This window comes from Meleagris gallopavo, chromosome 1, assembly GCF_905368555.1.
Source record: "Meleagris gallopavo chromosome 1, MGAL_WU_HG_1.1, whole genome shotgun sequence".
Lineage (NCBI taxonomy): Eukaryota > Metazoa > Chordata > Aves > Galliformes > Phasianidae > Meleagris > Meleagris gallopavo.
In genome coordinates this window covers 69,509,354-69,534,995 of record NC_139404.1, presented here as the reverse complement: position 1 = coordinate 69,534,995, position 25,642 = coordinate 69,509,354, and the positions used below count along the sequence as shown (strand labels likewise).

At 40.0% G+C, this 25,642-nt stretch overlaps 1 long non-coding RNA gene across 4 annotated transcripts in view; it reads left to right on the top strand.

The window, feature by feature from the left end:
* LOC146545397 (uncharacterized) overlaps positions 1-25,642 on the top strand; it is an 84,224-nt gene that overhangs the window by 36,680 nt on the left and 21,902 nt on the right. For 2 of the 4 annotated variants that reach the window (XR_014885471.1, XR_014885467.1), the window contains exons 2-4: positions 3,356-3,426; positions 5,624-5,709; positions 22,528-22,683. This is a non-coding gene — a long non-coding RNA (uncharacterized LOC146545397). The remainder of the gene's footprint in view (positions 1-3,355; positions 3,427-5,623; positions 5,710-22,527; positions 22,684-25,642) is intronic. The other 2 variants (XR_014885468.1, XR_014885469.1) reach the window with 2 other exon arrangements.

The following is a 25,642-nucleotide window of genomic DNA, read 5'->3' as shown; positions in this document are numbered from 1 at the left end:
TTTCTGATTTGTCAACATCCAGCAACTCTGTGTGATCAAGCCAACATTATATTGTTCTACTTGCAATTTAAGAACATCTTTTACAGAATTCCTAGGGCAGCCATCTCCTTATTGCAAAGTTACTTCTGGTTTGAATATGAATGATATTTATCTTTAGGTAATAAGAAGTATGAAAGCAAGATAAAAGTTGTCATTTCTGTGCAATTTACAGCAAATATTTCAAGGAGTATTTATATAAGTATTTCAATGCTTCTGGGTGGGATTCTCAGTTTCCACGAAGAAACATTTTGAATAATCAGGTATTAGAATTGACACCTTAATTGTAGCATTTCCAGTGTTTGTAAGCACTAGTTTTATGGACTTCAGACATAGTTAAGGCACCACATAAATAGAAGCCATATGCACCTCATGAAGTTCAATTCTTCAGCAGCTGTATGACTTCCAGTTCTTACACTCAGAAAAGAGGTTGGGGCCAATGACATTTTTGTTTACTTTGTCACTGGAGAAACAAAGATGATAAATAAGTGATGGAAATGAAAGGTTCATAAAGTGAAGGGTTGTTACTAACAAGTATAGCCTGTAAGACTTAGTTTTCATTTCTAGCTTTCTCGGTGCATTTCTGGAATGACTTTTAGAAGTCACTGCACTTTGCGCTTTGCTTCACCTCCTCTATCAATATGCACCCATCATTTAAAGTCACTTCAAAACCAAGTAATGATAGTATAAGCATGAGGTGTTAATGCTGAACACAGACAGCAGTTCTACTAAACTCTCAAATCATTTTGTTCATCTTACCAATTTATCTTGGAGTTACTGGCGTGGTAAATCTGTTTATCCCATGACTGACTTGCATTAAGTGGAACTGAAACCTATAAATTGTTACTTTTTCAGCTCTGACTCCCAGCAACACTAAATGCACAATGACTGTAACTAGATTTCAGATCACTACTGATCAGCAACAACAAGAATTGTTCTTGTCCATTATGCAGACATAATAACTAGAATATAAATTCAGCTTAAAAAAAAAAACACAACAACAACAAAACAGTGGACAGACAAAAATCTTGGTCTCTGTGTGTAAGCTGGAATTGTGCTGTGTGGGGGAGGCAGCAGCTCTGTGCATCCCTGCCAGAAAAATTTTCCTAGGCTGGCATGGAGGGCAAGGAGCTGCACTGCTGACTATTGTGGATGGGAGCCAAGTGAAGCACCTGCGCTAATTCTCGTTAATTACCTCCTAGCAGGCACTGTCTCCATGCGGGGTACTGAAGAAGAACCAGCTTCAGAAGTCAGCTCCAATGGAAAAAGATAAAAATTCAGCAGCAATTAGGAGATGGTCACTCAGACATGAAATTTGTATTCACTCACAAACAGTTGTCACGGTTAGATTCCCCACATTTTCCCTTCACTTCACATACATTCCCAAGCAATCAAGAGGCTAGTCAAAGCTTGTTGCACTGACAGGGGTTTTTCTTCTGTCTGTATGTTTTCCTTATTGCATACAGGGGCTGCTGTGGGAAAAACATGAATACAGTCAGTAGCTGCACAAAGTATATTGGGGAATAGTGCCAGGGCAGAGTTTTTTTCTTCACTTGTTGCAGCTCTGTGAGTAGAATTGTAATCTGCATGCATGCAGGGAAAAGGAAGGAAAAAAAGAAGAAAAGAAACTCCCATAAACCTACAATAATGCAATAATGGAACTCTCAAAAGCCAGAAAATTCAGAGCTAACAATGCTGATAAATCTGCACTCTCTGCAGCTCAGAGCGGCGAAGTACCTTTGCTAATGCAAAGGGATTTCAGCAATACTGTGAAGTTCAAATACTTTTTCAACAGATACTTGCTGTTTAGAGAACCTCCACCCAAATGCTTGCCTAGTGATTAGTTAAATTCGACAAGCAGCTTTTGCTCCTATTTCTGCATTGCTTTTCATCGGTTTAGTATATATCCCTCATGTTCCTTTTCTGTCGTGTTTTGATAACTTAATTTCTTTTAGCGTGCCTAGATCCCTTGTTCCAGTTTCAAGCACTCAGTTTCCTAAATTCCTTTTCAATCCGTCTTGCAGTGCTAGAGAAATGCTTTTGTTTCCATAGGACTCTGCTGCTCTGTTTGATGTCATATGCACTAAAGGACCCTCTGAACACATTGTCTGTTGCGTCAGTTGCTGAAGCTTAGGATGCTGCTTCTGCACCCAAGAGAGGGGAAAACAGAGTTGGGTAGAATTTTTCAAGCCTGAAAAACTTTAGTCTGAATGTCACACATATGCAATTTTGTCCTAATTTATCTGAGACTGTAAAGTTCCACTGTTAATTATTTCTGATGTTAATTAGTAATTCTCAACGTGGACCACAATAAGGCTGATGTGTACAGTTTGACTGGAAGCCAGAACCCTCTATAGAAGAGTCTTCAGCTTATGATATTGGGAGATAGTAAGGCAAATTGATAAAGGCTTAAATTCTGCTTAAGGTCTGATTGTTTGAATTAGAAACTCTCTGTTGCAGTGTGCAGGCAGCTGATGGACTTCATCTTTCCGTGAGTAGACATCTAAATTTTTAGCAGTCTAGAGACTGCCCATTTAGTCAACTCCAGGAAAGCAGTGTTAAGAAAGTGCAGTGACTTACATAGTTAGATGCCTTTCTCTCTGTTGTCTGTAAAGGATGCATGATGGACAGAGGCAGTAAAGCCCTACAATCTGTGGACAAAAAATCTGCTTTTGATGTTCACAATGCACAGACTGCACCATTTTTCTGGCCTCCTGTTCCTTAATGAACATTTCCTCAGCAGCTTTTTCTTTGTGTCTCTGTTATAACTGGTTTGGCTTGGTCCTATCAGAGAATTTCCTTTTTCTTTGTGAAAAATGGATACAAGACATACTCACATTTTTCCTAACTTTGTGGCAAAATAAAGTTGTGTTTTAGGACTGTGAAACAAATGAAGACAATTCAGTATTTAATATCTTTCATCCTACTGGATGAAAGTTGTCAAAAGGTTTGAATCTAAATGCTAGGGTGACATGACAACTCTTTACCTATAGTGCAATAACATTTCACGTTGAACTTGTTTTTCCACAACCAAATTAATTTGAAACTTAGCAAGAATATAATTATTCCAGTTGCCATGTACTCAGCAGTGAGTGAGTATATTTGACCAAGACCAGGTTCCCAGAATAGATGAACACTTGTGGATTAACACACAGACACACACATGCCACAAGGGATACAGCTAGAGTTTGCAAATAACTTGTTTCCTTCCAAAGTGACAACAAACTATGGAAAAAAAAAAAAAAAAAAAAAAAAAAGAATCTTTCAAAATAAAGAAATCAAAATGCCAAATGCTAGAATGTCACAAATTGTCTTTCAGGTTAGGAGGAAATATTTCGATCAAACAAAATGAATCATGCTACTACTGTGAACAAACACGGTGTGTAGAAGGTAAGGATGGAGCTGTTTCTACACCAAGATGTAGCCTTTTACTTTGACGACCCCCAGGCATCAGCCAAGGAACTTCCAAGACTTCTATGGGAGGAAAACACTTGCTGAGAGAGATGACCTCCTCAAGACTTTCCCTAATAGCACTAGTTGCCCATTCCCTCTGCGTATTTTGTTTCCTTTAGTCCTGCCCTCACAAAAAAAAAAAACAAAAAAACAAAAAACAAAAAAACAAAAAAAAAAACAATGCATATGAAAACTGGCCAAAACCAATTGGCTAGAGCAAGAATTTCATCCTGGAAGCTTCCTTGCAGGAGGCAAAGAGACATGTATGCTTGCGCTGAACGAGCCCCCTCTGAATGCATTTCCTGGACGTCACATTGTGTGCTCTCAAATCACAGCAGTCATTACTCTGTTTGGCTTTAATTGTGTCTGTGGGTTGATCTGTTTGAGATTGATGAGACACTTATTCCTAACAAAGAAACATTCAGGGGACCCGCTTTCCACTGATGTGTACAATAGATAAATTAATTAATGCCGTTCACACCTTGTCTCTTTCTAGGGGGAGGAGGCTTAGAGAAAGGTCAGAACTAGAAGAAAAATGAGATGTGAGATTCTAAGAGAAAGTTCTGAGGCCAGTTTTTCCTGATTATTATTGGAAGCAGTTAAGCCTTTGAAGGGGAAAGGCTGGTATGTGATCAAATAAAAATAATATAATACCAGCAGTGTAAGTGCATGTACAATCACTCTAAATTGATTTAAACTGACAAGGGGAAGTAACAAATGCATGGTTCCCTTGAAAAATATATTCTGTGTGTTTTCTTCATCTTTAGGACGTGAAGGAGAGAAATGTTACTATCTTTTAAATATTAAAGTGGTTTCATTTTGCAGAGTTCAAAATATATCTTTATATTTGGGAGAGGTAGAAATATGTTATCTTTCACGTTTTTGTAAAAATAGTCATCACATAATAATAGGAAGAGTAGAATTTAATGCACAACTTTTGGTAAAAGGAAGTACTGATGATCACTTCAAAGTTGTAAATAAACTCTTTGCAAAAAGATGTCACATTTAGCACGGATTATTGACCTCGTTGCAAAGTAGTTATTACTTTACAGACATTTTCAGAAAGAAAAAAAAGCAAATATCTTTTCATATTTTATCAAATCGAGATGCTGTTTCAGAAAAAGTATTCCCCTGAGTTCCAGAGAGAAAAATCACTCTTAAAAACTTATTTATTGAGAAAAGAAACTGGCTTCAGTTTCTTAACTGTTCTCAGTTGTTCTGATAGAAACAGCTGAATTAAAAATGTGTGAGACACTCAAATACAGAAAATTAGATAACATGAAAAACATTTAAATATGTTGATCTATAGAAGGCTATATAAAATCCTTTTCCTTTGGAAAAAAAATGTGGCCAGCTGTATTTAGTACCCTTTAATTATGTATTTGATCCAGAATGTCATTTATTCATCCTGCTTTCCCCAGCTGATTTCTGACTGAGCAGTTCTGAAGAATACAGTTGTAACTGGGTCAGCTATATTTTTGGTGAGACTTAAAACAGAGGGTAAGTTTTCCTCCCTAGGGAAAATTTGGAATGTATTTGGTTTTAGCAGCGAAGGAGTCAAAAGTGGAGGGATCAAGTAAGAAAACATAGATTTCTTGTTTTCTGGACGAGTTTATATAGGACAAGATAAAATGACATTTGCAGCACCGCAGCTACTAGTTACTCTATGTGTTTACACTCTTTACTTTGAGTGAGGAAATGTCCTTCTGTTAGCAGCATTCGGGAACCTACACCGATACTGATCAGTAGGTAGCATTCAAAGACAATTCATCTGTAAGGAAAATGGCGTGACGTGCTACTGTTTAATTCTGTGAGAAATTCACCCTCCTGTACCAAAGATTTGGAAACTTTCATGCAAAATCTGCCTTGCCATTGCCTTCAGCATGGTGCAGTTGTCATGCTTACCCCACCAGGCTCCTCTCTCTATGCAAACCTGGGGTAGGATTCATGGAGGAAATGTCCCAGTGTTGATACCAGCCCCAAAGCACCTTAGTTTGGAAATGCTGACATTTCTGCCCTTTTACATAAGCTAGATGACAACACTATGGAACAGAGGAAGCATCTGTCTTGGATATTTATAAAAATGCCATTTTTGGAAATGTGTGATTAATTATTTATTTATTTTTGTATGTAGAAAGGCTGGATGTGAATCACTAACTGGGCTGTCCGAAGCCTGCAGGTGTTCTGGAGTGAACAAATGATATTTCAGACTACTCCTAGGTAAGAACTGGCCAGGGCTATGCTGAAGAGGGTTCAGCAGTGGTAAGTCACAGCCATCTTTTGAGCTGGGCAATAAAACCCATCCCTCTTAAACTTAGCCTCCCCCTGATGTGGCACAGCACCTCAGCTGGGCATGCATATTTGGCTTCTCATTTTGCACACATACCCTTCTCACACCCATGGAATCACCTGCTATTAGTGTCACAGCCCAGGAGTTGATGCTTCTACTGGTGACCATGGGTTTGGCGGCAGAGAGTTTTTACCACACTGTGTTTGTCACCATCCCAATGCCTTCTGAAGAGGCTTAGGGACTTGGATTTCTTCCAAAGTCTGAAGGACAACTGCCTGCCACAAAAGCCCTGGCAAGACCTGCTTTTGCAAAGAGCGTGCTGTTACTGACAGGGTCATAAAACCGCTGAACACAATTTCCTATGGCATCAGACTGCCTTCCTGGCTCTCATTAAAAATACCCAAAAAGCAAGGAGGCTTCAGCTACCATCACTGAACAAGAAGCAGCACCGTTGCAATGTGATGGTGTGGCTCTCAGGTGCTAGGAAAAGCAAGCTGTTAGGTTGTGGCTCAGCATGGGCTCCTTTCAGTTTATCCTGCAGATAATTTTGTTCTCAGTGACCGCACCACAACACTTTGATGTGGAAACAGAGATTTTTTGTTCTGCTTAAACCAGGAAGTTTTCAATCTATTCCAATTGCAGTCCACTAAATATTTTCCAGCAGCGCTGCAGCCTGTTAGCCAGCAGATGGAACAGTATTGACAAAAAGCTTTCTTCTCCACATGACCTTTCACGGACCCTTTAGAAGCTGCTCTTACTCCGTGGGGATTTTTTGACCACAGGTTGAGAATGGCGTGTCCCGATCGTTACTATCCTCCCAGGCAAACCCGTAGCACTCTTTGCAGCAGAATGTGGGCTAGGTGGCAGCACAGCCCACCGATGCATTTCCAAGCTGTGGGGCAGCTCCCCCCTGCTGTGCACACAAGATAAAGGACCCTTCAGGCATCCTTTCCCTCCAGATATTGCAGCTGCTATGCTGGGATGAGATGTATCTTGCTTCTTCCACAAAATCCGACAGGAGATAAGGGGAAGATGAGCACACACATGTGCTTTCTGCATTATTCACTGAGCGCAGCTCTCCACTCAAATCCATCCTGTGACAGTGGATTTTGGACAGTAGATTTTATTGCTTACAAATTTTTATCAAGGTAGTAAGCAGGCAACAACTATTCCCCAAAGTACTTCTAGAAACCAGACTTGGATTCCATTGACTTCAGTGAGACAGTTCATAAGAATCATTGAATCGTAGAATCATAGAATCATAGAATCATAGAATGGCCTGAGTTGAAAAGGACCACAACGATCATCGAGTTTCAACCCCCCTGCTATGTGCAGGGTTGCCAGCCACCAGACCAGACTGCCCAGAGCCACATCCAGTCTGGCCTTGAATACCTCCAAGGATGGGGCATCCACAACCTCCTTGGGCGACCTGTTTCAGTACTTCACCACCCTCTGTGTGAAAAACTTCTTCCTGAAATTAGAGATATTTCAACTAAGTTCATGTATACATGATCCCTAAAAGGCAACTTTACAAAGCTAGTAGCAGCAACATAAACATACAGCTGCTTACTAGCTTCATCTCTGTCCATTAGCTCCTCAGAAATAAAACCTGTCACAACTGCACTGGTAAACTCATTCCTCACTTTCAAGAGAAAAATGGAGAGCACTGCATCCTTTGTGAAGAGATGAAAGCTTCAGCAGGGATGCAAAGGATCCAAAGAAAGTCAGTCTCTGTGTAAGTTTTGATTTACAGCACGGCCCTTTTTCCCAATACAGCCTGCTCAATGGCTATTCAATGGCTTTCTGATATTCTCCATGTGAAATCTGCATTGGTGAAAAATGCCGTCTGGCTGGGTAAAAAATTACTAATGACCCTATCCAAAGCCAATTGAAATGAATCCTAGTGAAAGGGCGATAAACTAATGCTTTTTCAAAGACTTAATTGGATGTTCAATGGAGCTCTAAAAGGGCCAGTTGTGTGGGAGCTGTTTTACCTGCCATGCTTTTGCTTTTTGCCTCCAACCAGAGTCCAGTGGTGGAATGTGGGGCACAGTCTGTTTGGTATCCCACTGGCAGGTGAAGGGCTTTTGGAGTCCTCCCATGAGAAATCAGTGCTGGTGGATATCCCTGGGTTTTTGCTTTTGAGCACATAGAAAGATGCACAGGCTTTGAGAGCATGGTTGGTGTTATAAAGTCAAATAAAGGCATAAGAAATGGCAAAATGGAGGCAGGATAATTCTGTGTCTCTGTTGTATGGTTAAGGACATTTTCTGACTTTCAAAGGTAGATTTTTCAACCTTAGTAATATGCTTTTAATTCATTTAAAAATAGCCTATTTTAGTAGCAAATTAAAACAAACAAACAAAATGCTATGGCCTGGCACTTTGTTGACATTCGATTTGACCATAAGCAGAGATGAAATCTTTCAGGGTTGGGTGAACTCTCTTCATCCCATCCCATCCTAGAAGACAGTGTCACGCTTTTTTATTTCCTGTTCCTGGCTCCAGTTCACCTGTTTGCTCCACTCTGTTATTTGGGCACCTCCACCTAAGTTTGATTTGCCAGCTATTTTCTATTTCCTATTTCTTAGTTTCTGCACTCCCCCTCTCAGTCACAGGTTCTCTCTGACTCTCATCTCCCTTTTCCTCATCCAGTTTCCTCTCCCAGCTGGGTTTCCAATAGTGCTGAGTGGTTATGCTCCAGGCTGACTTTTCCAAATATCTTTATTGAGATCTTTGATTACGCTTACATGGCAAGGAAAGCCCAGCTTAATCTGTCCATCATCAAGCTCAGTGAAGATAAAACAGATGAAGAAATAAGCCCCAAATATGTCGCCTGAACATGAATAAGCTGATCTTTTAATGATCTTGCAGCTTGGCTGAATTTTGCTGAAGTTTCATGCCCACAGCCAAAGGCTGTTTTCTACATCAAGCAAGCAATGTCCTATGGCTTCCAGGATGCAAATCCTAAAGAAGTTTGCACTTCTACCAGGGTAGACCCACATGTGTTTCCATTGTTTTGTCTACAGAAAGAGTGTTCTCAGTTTGGCTGAAATAAAATCAAACAAATGCAAATGCCTTGCAGCCTGTCTGAGCCCAACAACTGGAATGGCAAAATTCACATGGAATACGTAATGTTTGGCAAACTTAAAAGCAGAGAAATAATATATCGACTGCCATAAAATTAGGCAATGCTATCAACCCCACCTAGAAATTTACCATATCATAGATCCAATGTAGGGTGAAAGGAGAAACCCCAAACAATACCCAGTACAAAAGGAAGAATTTTTAATGGCTCAGAAAAATAACAATAAGGTCTCTACTTCAGCGGTTTTGGAGTCTGAAGAGATAATATGCTGGGCTCTTTCTTTTGCCTGCTGTATAACAGAGCTGAGAGAGAAAATTGATTTTTCATGCAAAATATTGAGTTGCTGTTCACTTGTAATTTAATTTATTATTTTTATACTCTACATAAAATTTGTCAGGACTCTCTCCTGTCTCTATAACATTGTTGGAAAAGGTAATATTGAACAGTTCGCTAGCAATATTAATTTGCTATATTATAGGCATTGCTCTTATCATCATTACTATAGTTTCCAGGCCATAAAATGTAACTGGTGTGTGAGTATGCCAGTGTTTGCTGGCTGTAAAGTGCTGTGCACTGCTAAGCCACATCAGTTACGCAGGCAGGTGGCATACCCACAACATCTCCAGGCTAAGGACCACGTCATAGACTGTGCTGTGAGGAGAATGAATTTGGGGTCTTTTTTTTTTTTCTTCTTTTTTTAAGGTGTTCATCTATATCCATTTTCCTTTTTCTCCTGTTTTCAACAGGACTTTTAAAGGAGCTATGTGTTAAACAAATTAGACAAGCCCCAGACTCTACAGCTTAGGTCCCTTCTCTTGAATTGTCACATGGCTTACAACATACCTGTGCTTCAAAAAGTGGTTTTCAGTAGTTGATATGGGTCACCATGCATCCTTTTTACTCCAGAAGAGATCTCTTCCAGGTGCTGGTGGATCTTTTGAAGATGTGCTTGTGCCTCTTTGGTGCAAAAAAGGCACCAGAAATATGAGGGAATTGAGTCCTGAGAAGGTAGATGGGCTCTCCTATTGGCAGGCTGCTTTGAAGCAGTTGAGGACTGGTGGGTTGCCTGCTGTGGCTGGTGTTTCCTGCAAGACCAGTATGTCTGCCCAGTGTGGACCGAAGTATCAGTAGATGATATTCTTCCTTTTGTACTTTGTCCAAAAATACCAAGCCAAATTGAACCTATCTGTGAATTATACCAAGGTTAATTTTGTTGTAATAAGTTTTTTTTCTCAACTTCTTTCTCCTTTATTACAATTCTGGCTCAGTCTCTTTTTAATTATTAAGTGGTTTACAGACACTCCCTTGCCCCATGTTATTTCAGTCCATAAACCAAGCTCGGTAGCCCACCAACTGGAAGTTTTTATTTCCTGTCTGTGGGTAGAAATGAACAGCACTTATCTCGGTAGCCAGACACCTCTAATCAACAGTTTTATTCTCAGTCACTATGTATACCCAAGTAGCCCTTTGCCTGTGAGCCTCTGCTACCTACCAGACCTCATGCAGGAAGGAACACTTCCTTTCTTAAAAGCTTTTTTTCTACAACCTGGAAGGCTGGAGAATAGCCTGTTCTATTGGACTGACTCTGTTAGCTGCCAAGGTTACACTTTGGTAAAAGCTGCATGTGCATGGAGGAAAAGCACAGCCAACAATTTAATACAAAATGCCATTCCTCAATCAAACGGAACAAAAACTAGATTGCACAGAGAGGAATTTTCTTTTATTTGTCCAAAATGAATTTATGTTCATCTATTCAGAAGGCGTAATTCCTATAATAAATACTTAAGAATATCTGCAGGTGACTTATAGCATGGGATTGGACCTGATGAGGTGACTGAGTACATGGGGAGATGAAGAACACCATTTTCTTTCTCCATGGAAAGGATTCAGTTCAGTATAATTAAGACAGATGGCGGCAAAAGTTCTCCTTGGGACAGAGGTGGCGGCTGTAAAACATACAGTTTCACTGATCTAGTGACAATTATGGGAGTTCTAAAAAGCTCTGTTTGCCACTTACTGCTCACTGTCATTTCCTAGAAGGAATAATTCCAGGGAAGAAACAGGCATTTCAAAGCTAAGCGGGTACTTCTCATGTCAAAAAGATACTTGCCATCTTTCGTGTTATTACAAACACCTGTACTTAAAAGAATGACACAAAAGTCACAAAGTACAGCATAAAAAAGTGGTGAAATATCAGTATTAAAGTTGTCCTTCTTGTATATAAAGGAGGACATGAACTTTAAGAATAGCTTTGGAGGCTTTTTTGTTTTTTGGAGGGGATGGGGGAAGCAAAGTGGACAGTGCACTCAGTGCACCCAGGTTTTACAATGCAGAAGACTTTTCTCTTAGGGCCTACATATTTATCATTGAAATAGCAATTTGTTGTTTGGGGAGAAGATTTAGGAAAGAAAATTAAGTTTTTATGGATAGCAGGAGCTGACTGCTGCCATGAGGAACTGGATTCTGTTCATAGAATCACAGAACAGGGGCCTTAAGGATCACTCAGTTCCAAAACCACTGCTGTGGGCAGCTCCTGAGGGATAACCTAAAGAACCTCTTTGCAAAGCACAATGCAGACCATACACTCCCAAGTGAGATCTGGATGAGCTTGTGTGATTATCAGAGGTGACAGTGGCCTAGCTGTCTGAATCCTTCCAGCCAGTGGGCAGCCAGCTCCTTCCAGAGCTATCCCAGGGGACGAATATCCCATTCTCCTTCTCCCCTCAGTCAGCACCTTGTTACACTCCAGCACCTGCACAGGGATTTGGCGTAACTTCATTTTTTTCTTACATCAACCATTTGCAGTGTGTCAGCAGCTGCAGTTCTTTGGATCCCTTCAGGCCAGTTCTGGGATCCAGAAGCAGGGAAGCCTATGGATGTGGGTTTTGCTGCTGGCAGTCATACAGGGATGGTACTTTGAAGGAATGTGTTTCCAACAAGAGCTGCCCTTGATCTGGGGAAATCAGAATCTGTGTTTTCAGAAGGGAACCTTGTGTTCATGTGCGCATGATTTCACTCTTCTCTGTAGAGTCACTGTTTCACTGTGTCATAATAGGCCTCCATTGAGATGAAGGTGTCATAATTATCATAAGCAAATTTCTCCGGAGACTGAAATCAAGATCTATTAAAGATGAGGTCAATGCGTTTGATACCAGGCTGAAGAAAAATATCCAATGTATGGATGACCATTATTAAGCACTTTTAGTTGTTCCATCTTCTCTGAGATGCAACTTAGGAAAAAGGAGGAGGAAAAAAATGTGAAAGTAACATGCTTAACTAACAGTTGGATAATTGCAATTCCCTTAGATCTCACATACCAGGTCAATGAGGCTCAACCTGCTCAACCAAATTATTTATCACGTTGACCAGAGTAGGAGGGGGCAAGGTGTATACATCAAAGGAACATACCAGTAACGAATCCCTAATGACAAATATCTACTGTTATTTGTTCTCATTGGGTTAGGGATGAAATAACTTCATGTGGCAGGGAGAAGTGGAAACTCAGTTCTCAGTACAGTGAATCCCTCAGGCCAACACAGATGAGGGCAGGCTTTTCCTGTCTGGACTTCATAACGTTTTAAGTTGACCATGGTGTAAGAGAAGAGAAGACTCAAAATTTCTTGCAAGGCACTTAGAACCATACCCAGAAAAACAGAGGCCCTTACTCACAAAAGCTCTCAATTCAAAGCATTCAAGGACAGTCTTAGCTGTTCTGGATGCTCTGCAGGTGCACCATCCTACATGTACACACTCCAAGCTTTCTGCTAGAGTTGTTCAAATCTCCAGGAGCTTCTTTTGGGTTTTCAATCACTCACTGGTAATCACCAAGTGGAGGGAATATAGGTACTCCTCAGCCTCTTTCCCTTCTTTGTTCTCAGGACACTGGTGGGTGAGAAATTCACAAACAAGATTTAAAATATCTGTCAGGAAAGTTATTTGTCACTGTTTCTGCATCCCCTTTTTCTTGTAGGTAAAGCCTACAAGCTGCCAAGGTAAATCAGTAGTGCCAGCAGCTAAAAGGAGAGACCACTTTCAAACTCAGCCAGTGCTTCACTTAATCTGAAATCCCTTCCATCCTTAAATAAGAACATTATCTTTTAAAAACTGTGGATATTAGTCTGGAGGGATAAGTGAGCACAGTGAACTGGGAATGCAGTTCACAGCACCTCAATGAGGTGAGTAGTTATCGCTATCTTTACAAATTGGGAACTTGAAGCAAGGCACTGAAATGATCTTCTCAAGGCTAGAGAAGAATTTGATACCAGTGTTTTGTTGAGAAATCAAAGTCCCCAATCTAGTGCTCATGCTATGAGATCACATCCTTCTCTCATTTAGCAACTAAACAACTAGTTCAAAGAGTTTCTTATATAAAGCTGTCATTAACTGTGGATGCCAGGATGTACTTGAGTGGATACTGAAAGGTGAATGATGCCAGTCAGGCACCCACAGCAGTGCAAGCTTTGTAGGAGAGAGAGGTACATAAAGAATGTTTTCCTGAAATGCTCAACGAATACCTCTTCAGGCTCTTATCACAGAAGGCTAATTAAACAGAAAGCGTAACATCAGGCAGGATAAGACATCACAGGGAAAAAATGGGCTGGACAAATGCATTTGACAAATGTAATGGTGAGTGAATGTCACAGCCCTGAACACTCTCTGTCTTTCAGAGAAAAAGAATTTCAAGCATTCAGTGAAATTTGATATGCTTTGAATATTTTTTATTGTTCTGAAAATTTTCAGTTTATTTTGTATGTAACATCTTCTAGTCAGATTGTTTAGAAGTGCGGTTATTCTGAATATGTTTAACTGGAATTTAATCTATTATTATGGTTATTACGTTTTTGTTTTTAATATTCAAGTGAAAATGAATGAAAACTTTGTCATCTTATGCATGCTGTTCTTCTCAGATTATCTCTATTTTGGGGTTTAACATTCTCTTCCTCCACTCAACATGATTGACTACTTCTGTACAAAGTGCTGTGGTCCTCTGGTGGAACCTGTGAGGTTTTTTCCCTTTTGTATGTCTGATTACACAAGCTTAAAAACACATGCAAGCTCATTCTTAGGTCTGTGGAAGTAGAAGACAGCATGCAGCAGTTCACATGCTGATTAGTCATGATCAGAGGGAATTTAATTTTTTACTGTTCAGAGAAAAAAGTTGTCATTAGATCCAGAAGAAAAGCAATCAGTTATCAGAGTGTCTGAACACTGAGTCCAGAATTAAGCTTGAAGTAAATCTCTCACATCAAATATTGTTCCTTGAAGGCACAGGTGATGGGAGAAATATATGTGAATAGCCTGCACGAGCAAGTGATGCCACGGGTCTCAGGTGGACTAATGTCTCCTGAATGTATAAATTGCAGTACAGCTCAACACAGGAGCTGATTAGCCATTGCATCGCTGCCGTGCCCCATACCTTATCTTGCTGTTTCTACTCAAAGAGCTCTATCCCAGCACAGCTGCTCTGTTAAGCACACTGCCTTTGGCATGTTTTCTTGGGCAAACAGACCTCTTCCATGGTCTGTTTTATTGAAGAGGAGGTGCTTGGTACTGCTGCCAATTTGTGGCCATGCTCTACTTTTTTTGTGTGCTTTTACATCAGGGTTCATAGCAGGGCATAGAAGTTGGAAGCTAGAGACCTGCCCTGTCTATCCATGGGAAGTCTTCCTGGGCAAACTGTTCCCTCACGTTATCCCCCTGTCCCTGCTGTGCTGCTGCTCTGTTGCCACCAGCTTGCATTCACTGCTGAAATTCCACCTTGCATAAAGATGCAGTGTTATTCTTTATCCATCAAGAGTTTTTATCCCACAGAATTCAGTGGTGATCTCTGAGCTCCTGCTGTAATCTCCTTGCTAATTTTTAGCTGTTTCTCTTACAAGCCATTTTCTCCCATCGCATTGTGCAACTAAGAAATTAAACAATGTGTCATTTGATCACGTGTAAGCATGGAAGCTGTGGTTTGGGAGCCAGCGTCCATATTGCTTGCTATTTACATGAGGAGATCCTGTCTGGGTCTTCTAGGACTTGGAAGGGAGCAGTCACAACTTCACCAGAGATACCTCCATGTTAAGCAGATTTTGATGCAAAGAAGAGTCCATTGTCAGTTCATCCATGTTGGCCATCAGTGGACAACTGCTCTTCAGTCCTACAGATTTTTGCATACTCCTCATGGTAACCCTCCCCCAGACCTTGTTTGAACGGGCTGCTGTGGTGCTGCAGACAATGGCTTGGTAGTTCTCAACAGTAAAAATCTAGTTGAGTTATTCAGTCATGCAAACAGCACAGCACAAATGACTGCCTTCATAACTCAGAGGAAGTATTCCATAATTTTGCTGAACATTTTCTAAGAGAGCAACTAACTGTTAATTTTCTCCTTATTCTATTTCTTCTATTTTTTAGATGATATCACTTACATTTGAATGCTTCAATGCCTGTGTAATTTCCCCACTTGTATTTTTGAAAGAAGAATGACTAATATTTTCCAAAAGTATATATCATGGTAATTAAAGGAAAAAGGGACCTACACATGCTTTGACTGAAGAAAAATGTATTTTTTTTCAGATTATCTTCCCTTTTATTTTGTATAAAGTTTCATTTCTTTAAGCTCCTACCTATCTCAATGACATTGCAAGCTATAAGTCACCTGCACAACCACAACCTCATGGATTTTGTACACTAGGATGTGTAGACACAGCTGTACCCAGGAAGCAGACTGCAGTCCTCCCCACATGTAATAATCTGTAGGCATGCATTGTAACCACATCTGAAAAGTAACAAACCTCTTCTTTGTCACTCAGTATCTAACCCAGCATTCCATGAGAACAGTTAGATTCACAGAACACGTAGAAGCAAACACATGTGCATGTTTTCCTAGATACCACATCCTGCTGTTTATTTGGGATTCTTCAAGTTGCATGTGAGCCCACAGCTCTTGGAATAAGGATAAGGACATCATGTAAGATTTATTTTAATTTTTTTACGGTGGAAAATGCCTTCTAAATAGGACCCCTAGTCCAGAGGTTGAGTGAAATTACAATATTTTCTGAAATTACGCTATAAAGAATTGAGAACAGGTGGTGAGAACTGCTAAGTAACTGCTGGTCGTACACACAAGAGCTAATGCTCACTTTAATCTTTGGGGTTCAAATAGTAGTTTTATTTAATTAAGGCTCCTGCCACTGGCTTCTCATAGTCTCCTTTTCTCATTGAATTTGAACAAAAATATAGGCTTAGAGGCTTAAATCCTGATTTTGTTTCATCCGTACTTTAACATCGGAACGTCAGATGAAATCCCAGTTTCATCTGCTTTAATTGCTTATATGATCTGTGCAGAGAGATGCTTTCCTGAAGCCTATCAGAGTCTTAATGTTAGTTAAAGTGGTCTTAAGTTGTGCATGAAGGCTTGCAGAAGCATGAAGAGAGAGAGGTTCATCTTTTTCAGTGGATAATTTTAATCATAGCTTCAGAGAATGTTTCCCTCAGTACATTCCTTAGTGCTTTGCATTGCCTTGTTTTCATTACCCATTGTGTCAACTTGCCCTCTTCCCAGGAAACTACATGCAAGGCAGATTTCTTTTTAATTTGCCTCCCCTCCAGAAACACCTCTTCTCAGGTACCAGCAGCTTCTGCAGCCACCACAACAAACAAATTGTGGCTCTTTGAAGCAGAAGCTGAGGAGTGAGCATCCCATCTCATTTTAGAAATCCAGCAGGCTTGGAAGCTTTGTGGCTTTAGGCAACTGTGTTGGAAGTGATTGCTCCAAGTCTGAAGGTGATCTTTTAGAAATCTTTCTCTTTTTTTTCTCTCTCTTTTTTTTTTTTTTTCCAGATCAAACAAATAACACTTCTTCATTTAAATGATCTTGCTCAATATGTGAGTAGGAAGGCACCTTCCACAGTTAGCATTGTGAGGGAGAAATATGATAATTCATTTATTTCATGATAATAGCATGGATAGCTTTAAGGTTTTTACCATCTGTGCTCCTATGGGAAGGAGGAGCAAAGCCATACAAATGTAACCTTCAGATTTATGCTTCTGTGCTTCTCCATTGTGCCTCTAAAGTTCTTTGGAAAAAGTCCTTAACCATTTCACTGCTGTGAGAGAAGAAAAAATACAGCTTCCAGACTCCACTTTTATTTTATACTTGCAGTATTTAATTTAATTTAATACTTTAATAACTTTTCCAGACAACAGTCATTTTTAATGACGGTTAAGTCTGATTGCAACTGTTTGTCTGTGTGACGAAAATATCCAAACCTAATGTTAAATGCTGAATCTATCTTTAAGCTTTGTCTCCTAGCGAGTATCCTCACAGTATTATAGAACACAAAAATAGAAAATGCAATATCTCATTTATTGCTACTGATTTTACAAGGACAAAACTCCTGTTGACGTGAAAAAGGGGACTTGAGACAAAAAGAAATTATTAACACAATTATATGTTATCATTTAGAATAGAAATTTGTACTGACTTGTAGGTTACTTTAGCTGTAGGAAAAGATGACCAGGAAGAAGTCAGGGACATCTGAAAGTGGGTAGATGACCTTTGAGAAAGAGTCAGTTTATTAGGCATAAATAAAAGTGGAACTGCATAAAAAAAGGGTCAGTGGGTCTTACTCTTCCAGTGGAGGAGGGACTGAATTTCCTTAGCAGGTAGCAAAATGATTAAGGCACTTTGAGGTTATAAAAATGAAAAACAGAACAGGTTACTATTCCAAGAGCCAGGTACAGGAACACATGGCAAACTGTGCACTTCTTTGATAAGGACCCAGATGAAATAGAAGCAGAGTATGGAAACACTTTGCATGCTTTTTACTGTATCTATGACATTCAAGATATCCATAGACAAAAATTAGAAAGAAGGCAAGTCTAGCCCCACTATTTTTCTGTAATTTGGCTAATTATTGTTCTTGAATTTAGAACTTATAATTAACTTCATGCCTGATATCTTTGGCTTTGTCCAGTGGTCCACAGGGGTTTACAGAAAAAAGCTAAAACAAGCAGAAATGCACTTTGACGATTGTACAGTGTTATGGCTGGGAGGAAGGATTGTCTTCCTAATCTCTATCCAGATACTGTAAAGGAGAAGATTTTATTAATGTATTTTGATGCCTGAAAAAGAAATTCTCAACAGTTCTGTCTGTGTTGTACAGATGATCATAAATCTGTCCTTGTGTCTGTCAAGGTTAAATAAAAGTAAATCTTCTCTCATATAAATAACCTGAAAGAAATAGTCAATAACTGAAAAAAGGCACAAATATCACATGCACATAGGAAGGTTAGGCTAGCTGGTAAGCTCTAGCATGGGTATTTGTAGAGGAAGGGTTAATATTGCCTCAAAAATTTTGAGGTCTCTTATTTCCGTGCTCATAAAACTCAGAAGAGAGGACACCAGGAAATGGCCATTTAAGTACTCCTTTTCATGAAAATCCATCAGGTACACAAAAGCAAAAACAATCAGTAGTTTATAAAATGTTCAGTAAAGGCACAGAAATATAACTACTCACTAAAGAGCTGAACCATAACACATAACACAGGATCACTTCACCACAACTCCAAACAGACTATGGCCTGTTCTATCCCTTTGATGCTCTTCTTCCCAAATGAAGCTCAAGACAAAAATGATTAAAAGCAGATATAGCCCAGGTTCTCCTCAGAAATAGAAAATACACGGTTAAAAAAACCTCTCTACTCTCCTGTTGGTAAACTGGAGACATATCAACAAGCTCAGAAAAAACAGAGAGACACAATGTAAGAATATCAAGGAAAAAATTATTTGAAATTCTTCTGGGGCTGAAATGATTATCATCTTATGCACGGCTCCAGGTGAAATTTGGCAAGGCTGAATTGCATTATGCTCAGGCACTTGGCAGACCCTTGCGAGTGTAATGTTTGCTCAGGGCATAGCCCCATCCATACAAGCATTAGCCAGGTAGCCAGTCATCACAATAACCCAGGCTGCCCATTCCCTGGATCTCTGAGCCCTGAGCTTAACCCCTGAACTGTTCTCACTGCAGCAGGAACTTGAAGTGATCACTCTCCTGATAAATTAAGAGAAATACATAATTCTGGAGTGTATGCAGACCTTTTCCTTTAAATCTGGGTTTTTGTTTTTTACAAAGATAGCCAGTCTTTCCTAGGCCCTACTAAAATGTCAACTCCAAAATGATGTAAAAACTAGATGATCATTATGGTCCTTTTCAACTTAGGCCATTCTATGATTCTATGATTCTATGATTCTATGATTCTATGATTCTATGTCAGGCAACAGGAGGAGCTGGGTCAGGGTCAGCATCCCTGTGTCCTGCAACTCAGATAGTTTTGATCACTGCTGGGAGACCAAAGGCCAGATTCATCAGAGATTACTGAGCACACTGTCACTGAAGGGATGGGAGCATGATATAAATCTTCAGTTTGCATGGTTTATGTGTTACAATCACATTTTCCTTGGAGAGCTGTGGAAAAGAAACGAAAGGAAAACAACACACCTCAAACTTGAGGCAAGCAATAACTTCTTTGGAAATTCTTCAGGACAGGAATGTTTTGTTGTCTTATCTGTTACTATTTGATGGTCACCCAGAGATGATATTTTCCAGTGGGTTTAAGAGGTTTTTAATAGCTCCAAGCCAATTAAACCTCAAATTACATCCTTACTAGCATGCTTTTTCATTAAAGAAGCAAAAGACATTTTTCCAAATATATGTTCCAGGTGTTGCCTAGATACAAAATTGTGTTCCTATTTCCTACCTTTTCATCATCTTGCTGGATTACTGGGCTCCAGTCTTCTAGGTGGGCAAAGCCTCTCAGTTTGCAATCACACTCGTCAGCAGCTTTCTTCTCCCTTGTTATCCACAGGGCTGGCCACAGATTCAGTTTGACAAGCCATAACTAATTCATTTGAGCTAAATTATATGAAAGCAGTTATCATGTTAGCTGTGCTCACAGCTCCGCCTTTTGTATTGTATTTTTTTTGTTTCTGTTCTCCAAGGTATAATATATATGTTTTAAATTTGTGTTTTACCCTGATGCTAAGGATTAAATCATGGCTTTTTCATTTCTAGTGTAATTGAATTTTATACTGTCTGAGTTAGCCTTCATTTTAGAATCTCAAAGTGTTTTAAAAATGTTCCTTAATGAAGCTTCACAAAACTTGAGTGAGGGAGGTAAATATTGTTATTAGCATGGTTTTACAGCTAGATGAACGGAGGGATAAAGAGCTGGAGGGCATTGCAAATGCTCTCCAGGAACTCTCTGGTACAGAATTTAAGAGCATAGTTGATCAAAAAAGGATTTAATTTTGCATGGAAAACAGCTACTAGCAATTTTTGACAAAAAAATCTAAAACTGACAATTGCTACAATAACCACTCTTTGCAGATGTCATTCAAAATTTTTTTGACAAAAGGACATAGATGTTAGAGAAGAGAAAATACTTGGCAATTCTTTTGTGCTTCTTTTTTTTTAAAGATATTTGACCACTAACACTGAGGACAAGCAGTACACAGGCACACATATTTAAATAAAACTTTTATTCGGAGATTTCTAGTCATCCAGACTGAGATCTCCACATTTCCTTATACATCTATATTTATTACATATTAGATTAATAGGAGTTTATTACTCAATTTAGCAAAATATGTAATATTTCTTCGGTACCTGTGACTCTCATCCTTTGGGAATTCAGTCGTGTAGCTTGCTTGGGTGGTTCTGAAAACCTCAGTTTGAATGCTGGAAGCTACTAGATCTTCTCGAGTCCGGCGTGAAGAATAAGTTCAAACAAATGGTTCACTTTTACAGTGAGATTAAAAAAGTAGTTCATTCTGCCCATGTTTGCATTTGCTTTCATCCCCTGATTTAACTCCATTTTCAGTTTATTTGCATTTTTATTTATCCTTTCTCTCCCCGCTTTATAAACATTTATTTGTTTGATTTTTTGTTTCTAAAACAAGGTAGAGAATTATGAAAGGTGTGATATAGAAAAAGTTCTTTAAGCTTTTTTAAAAGATAATCTTTTACTACCTTTCTTGTATTCCACACAGCATCTGCTTCATAGGCCACCTGGTGTGGGCTTATGGGCCGCCTGGTGTTCCAGCAGATGCTGAGCACTCAAGGAGTGAAACATGGCTGTACCATGAGCAACATTTGCAAATGCATTCAGCACAGCAGCCCTTTTTGGGTTTGAACTTTACCCATTACTGTGACTATACAAATGGTTTCCAAACTGTGGGTTGGTGCCTGTCCTTGTGCCAAGCCCTGGGATACAGGGTAGCAAGAATCAAAGGTGTGTATAGGGCAATAAAATGATGCAACCCTCCCCTGAGCCATGCCAGATGCTATCAGCACATGGCACAAAGACCTCCACCCCTCTATATAGGAGGAAATTCTTTACTCAGAGGGCAGTGAGGCACTGGAACAGTCTGCCCAGAGAAGCAGTGGATGCCCTGGAGGCCTTCAAAGCCAGGTTGGATGGGGCCCTGGACAGCCTGTGCTGGCGAGTGGCAGCCCTGCCCATGGCAGGGGAGTTGGAACTAGGTGGGCTTTAAGGTCCCTTCCAACCCATGCTCACGTGAGCCCCTGTTACGTCAAGTATAATGGATCAACTTAACCCGTGGACCACGTTTACAGTCTGGTGGTCCACAGCCAGGGGTTCGTTTTGACATTCTTCATCAGTTATGTCACAAGCTCTAGAATCAGATGTTACCCACAGCAGCAGACCTCTTTCTTTTCCCTGATAAAAACTTGTTCTAAAGCAGGAAATTACACCTCTGCATCCTGGGAAGAAATGGGGTTTTATTAATTACTGCTGAAGAGCATATGAAAAATGAATAACTACATTTTAAATACTGTTAATTTATATACTGTTGCGAAGTTGGATTTGTAAAACACTGATAAAATATTTACTTGTTACTGTGATAACCACTTAAAATGAAAGGATTATTGCTGCTTCTCTGCTTAAAAAATACAAAATGATTTATCATTCTTTGCTGGATCCAAATATCAGCAGGGATATATTTTCTGAAGGCTTCAGATGCTGATGGCTCTTCGACACTGAATTAGATCATCAGAGATTAGCTCATCCACTAATCCTCAAGGTTTAGGGCAATTAGATGATGATCTGTATATTTACCCCTCAAAGACCAAGAAAATGCCCCAAGAGGCTGCTTTTCCCAATTATGTGTAAGGTCCCTGGGGAGGGAAGCACGGAGGTTCTGCCTTGCCTCCAGTGCAGAATAGGAGCTGTCACATTATCTGCTCTGGGTCTATCTCCCTGCTGTCCTGTGTCTAGAGCACTGTGGCTCTCCATGGAGGTAAGTTTCCTCCTGCTGAAATGAGACAGCTTTTCTGATCCTCCTTCCTTTTTGCACATGTGAACTCAGTGGTTCTGAGAACATCTTCAGTACTCAGAAGTCTTTTTAGGAGGGGGCATGGGGAGATGTTCTGGAGTAGAATATAATTTGTGCCCAACAAAACCCAAGGATGGGGACATAGAAGTGAACAGTCCTAAGATTTCACCTCTTCCTGATGCCAGCAAGCAGATAAGGCTCACACTCCTCCTCAGTGCTCTTCATGCTTCCGCAAGATAGGTCCTGCTTACATTTATTTCCTGTAATTTACTAATTTCTGATAAGCCCTAATGATTTCTACGTTGTTTTTTTTTTTAAGCCCATTTTTCTTGCTAGCTTTTTTTGTGAACATCTTCTCCAAGGGACGTCCTTTGGCCTCTGAAGAAGACAGTGCATCTTCCTCCATGCTTTCAGATTCCAATGGGGGCTCCTGATGCAGATGGGAATGGAAGGAGAAGGCAGAATTAAAAATGAGGTTTGTGATTAACAGAAGCTGACTGTATAAAATATCTGATGCAGAACAGTAAGCATGAATCAGAGCTGACACCAAAGTTTTCCTTTTACCAAGAAACTAGTACTTTAAGTAGTTGCAAAATGATAATTTTGCTGTTAATTTCATCAATGAGAAGATTTAAGTGTATAGAAAACCCTATTTATTAGTTTGTTGAAGAGTGAGAGAAAAAAATGTAATTACTTCTAGGAAAGAAAAGGGAAAAGTGAGTTGGGAAAACACAGGTTTCAGCATTTAGTGCTCAGTAAAAAAATAATGCGAAATTACAGAAAACTTTCTTTGTATGTGAGAAACTTGGTACAAGTGAGCATTCTCGTGCAGTAAACTATACCCACACACAGTTAGGATATCAGAGTCCTGCCTCCAAATCCAAGGAGACACACAGACATGCTATGGGGACCAAGGCTGGGTAAGGGGCCAACCCTGGCGCCCTTGCTCCTCCTGAACAACCTAATGCATGATGAACAGCCCCGTTGGGCTCACTGGGAATTGTTCACATCATAGGATGCTATTCAGTGAGTTAGATGATTATAGTGTGAATTGAAGACTATAGCTTCCAAGCTTCTAACATGCCTTGGAGCTGGGAAGGAGTTGCAGAACTGTGGGCTTCCTAGGGAGTTTTATTGGCATTTGGGGGATATTTTGGAGAGGGATCTGCTGGAAGCTTGTAAAAGCATGCTGTGGAAAAGTGAGCTGATGGAACTGATGAGCCAAGAGGAACTAATTACAGTGATTTAAAAGAGAAGAGAGAAAGAAGACTTACCAGACTGGAGATCAGTCTCACCACTGAGCACCATGAATATGATGCTGGCAAAATCACTACATGTGGTTAGGAACAGCTACCAAGGAAATAATATTCACATGTATGGGGTCAGTAAAAGATCATTTATTTTTAAAGAATTATGTGATTTATTATGGGAGGGGAGGAAATAATACTGTGTTCAGTTCACTACATGAAAAACAGTGAGGCCCTGGAGATTGTCCAGAGAAGAGCAATGAAGCTGATGAGGGATCTGGAGCACAAGTCTTATGAGAGTGGCTGATGGAACTGGGATTATTTAGTCTGGAGAAGAGGAGGCTCAGGGAGGACCTCATAGCTCTCCACTGCTTCCTGAAAAGTTTGTGGCGAAGTGGGAGTAGGCCTTTTCTCCAGCATAACTAGCAACAGGACTAGAGGGAATGGCCTCAAGAAGCACCAGGGGAGGTTCGTGTTTGATATTAGAAAAATTTCTTCTCTGAAAGAGTGGTGAGGCATTGGAACAGGCTGCCCAGGGAAATGGCTGAGTCATCATACCTGGGGATGTTCAAGAAACAGTTAGATGTTGAACTAAGGGACATGGTTTAATGATGAAATATTGGTGATAGGTGGATGGTTGGACTGGATTATCTTGGAGGTCTTTTTCAAATGTAATGACTCCATAATTCTGTGACTTTTTATAAGGGCATGCAATGACAGGACAAGGAGAAATGGCCTTAAACTGAAAGAGGGTAGATTTAGACTAGATATTAGGAAGAAATTCCTTACTGTGAGGGTGGTGAAACTCTGAAACAGGTTGCCCAGTGTGGCTGTGAATGCCCTATCACTGAAAGCATTCAAGGCCAGACTGCATGGGACTTTGAGCAACCTGGTCTAGTGGGAGGTGTCCCTGCCTATAGCAGGGGGTTGGAACTAGATGATCTTAAATCTCCCTTCCAACCCAAACGATTCTATGATTGCATGATTCCCTTGATGAAGTAAGAAGATGATCCAGTGGAGCTGGATAGAGAATTCATTGAGCAAGTTTTTTTAGTGAGAAGAAAATGGAGATGCATACTTTATTTTATTAGGTTTATAAGTTTTTGTGGGGTTTTCCACTTTCTTTTTTTTAAATCAACATTTTTCTAACTGCACACTGGATGTGCATCTCATCATGGCAAAAACGTCTTGTCTGAAAATGAATAGAAATATTGCCAGAGGATATTTCTAGAAAGATGTTTAAACCATGACATAAGCACATAATAAAGTAATCACCACGAATGAAAAGAAAAACATAAAATACCTGTGTTCATAGAAAGTGGATTTAATGTCAAGATGATAGCACAAGAGACAGAAATCCTCTATTTATCTCAGAACAAATTCAGGGCTAAACTGAAAAGAGGACATCCTGCAGGTACAACAATATTAATATCTATTTGGTTAGTAGGAAAACAGATTTTGCATACATGCTGAAATATCAGGGTAACCTTCACCGTATTTGAGTAACAGGCATTTTTATAACCCTATGTGGACAGTCAGATCAGCATCTAATAGCTAACAGAAGGGCAATCCTCCAACAGAGCTAGGCAAGTAGCTTTTGCAGGAACCCGTGTACAAATACTGAGAGTGGGTCACATATGTGGATGACAAAAAGCCTACAAAAAAAACTTTCTTTGTGCTCCTCACACTTTCATGCTTGATGATACTTGAGATGACCTGAAAAATTTGTGATTCAGTAAAACAGAGTGAGGAGTGGATGCCATGTGTGCAGACGATGTCAATGCTTGCATGTGATGGAAAGTGATGGACAACATCAGCTGTTGTTGCTTTGTACAGCAGCATGTGTTATCTTGAACTAATACTACCAGATGTATCGAACTGTGCCCCGCAGTGAAGGCAATTATGTTGCTTTCAAATACTAAAGCATCCGCTAATGCTGTGGACAGTTAAGTGCCTGGGGAAGCCTAGCCCTGGAATTAAGGGGGAGGTCCTATGTGATCAAAAACCCTTCAGTTCTTTAATTTTGCCCATAGATCAGGAACATGAGTACCAGCATGCCATCCAGGCACAGTAGTATCCTATTGTCATACTGCATTACTGTCTGAACCTTTGACAGCCACTAAAGACACCTCTTGCATCCCTGTCTGGGTAGGTATTCTTGTTAACCGGGCTTCGGTCCTGAATCTG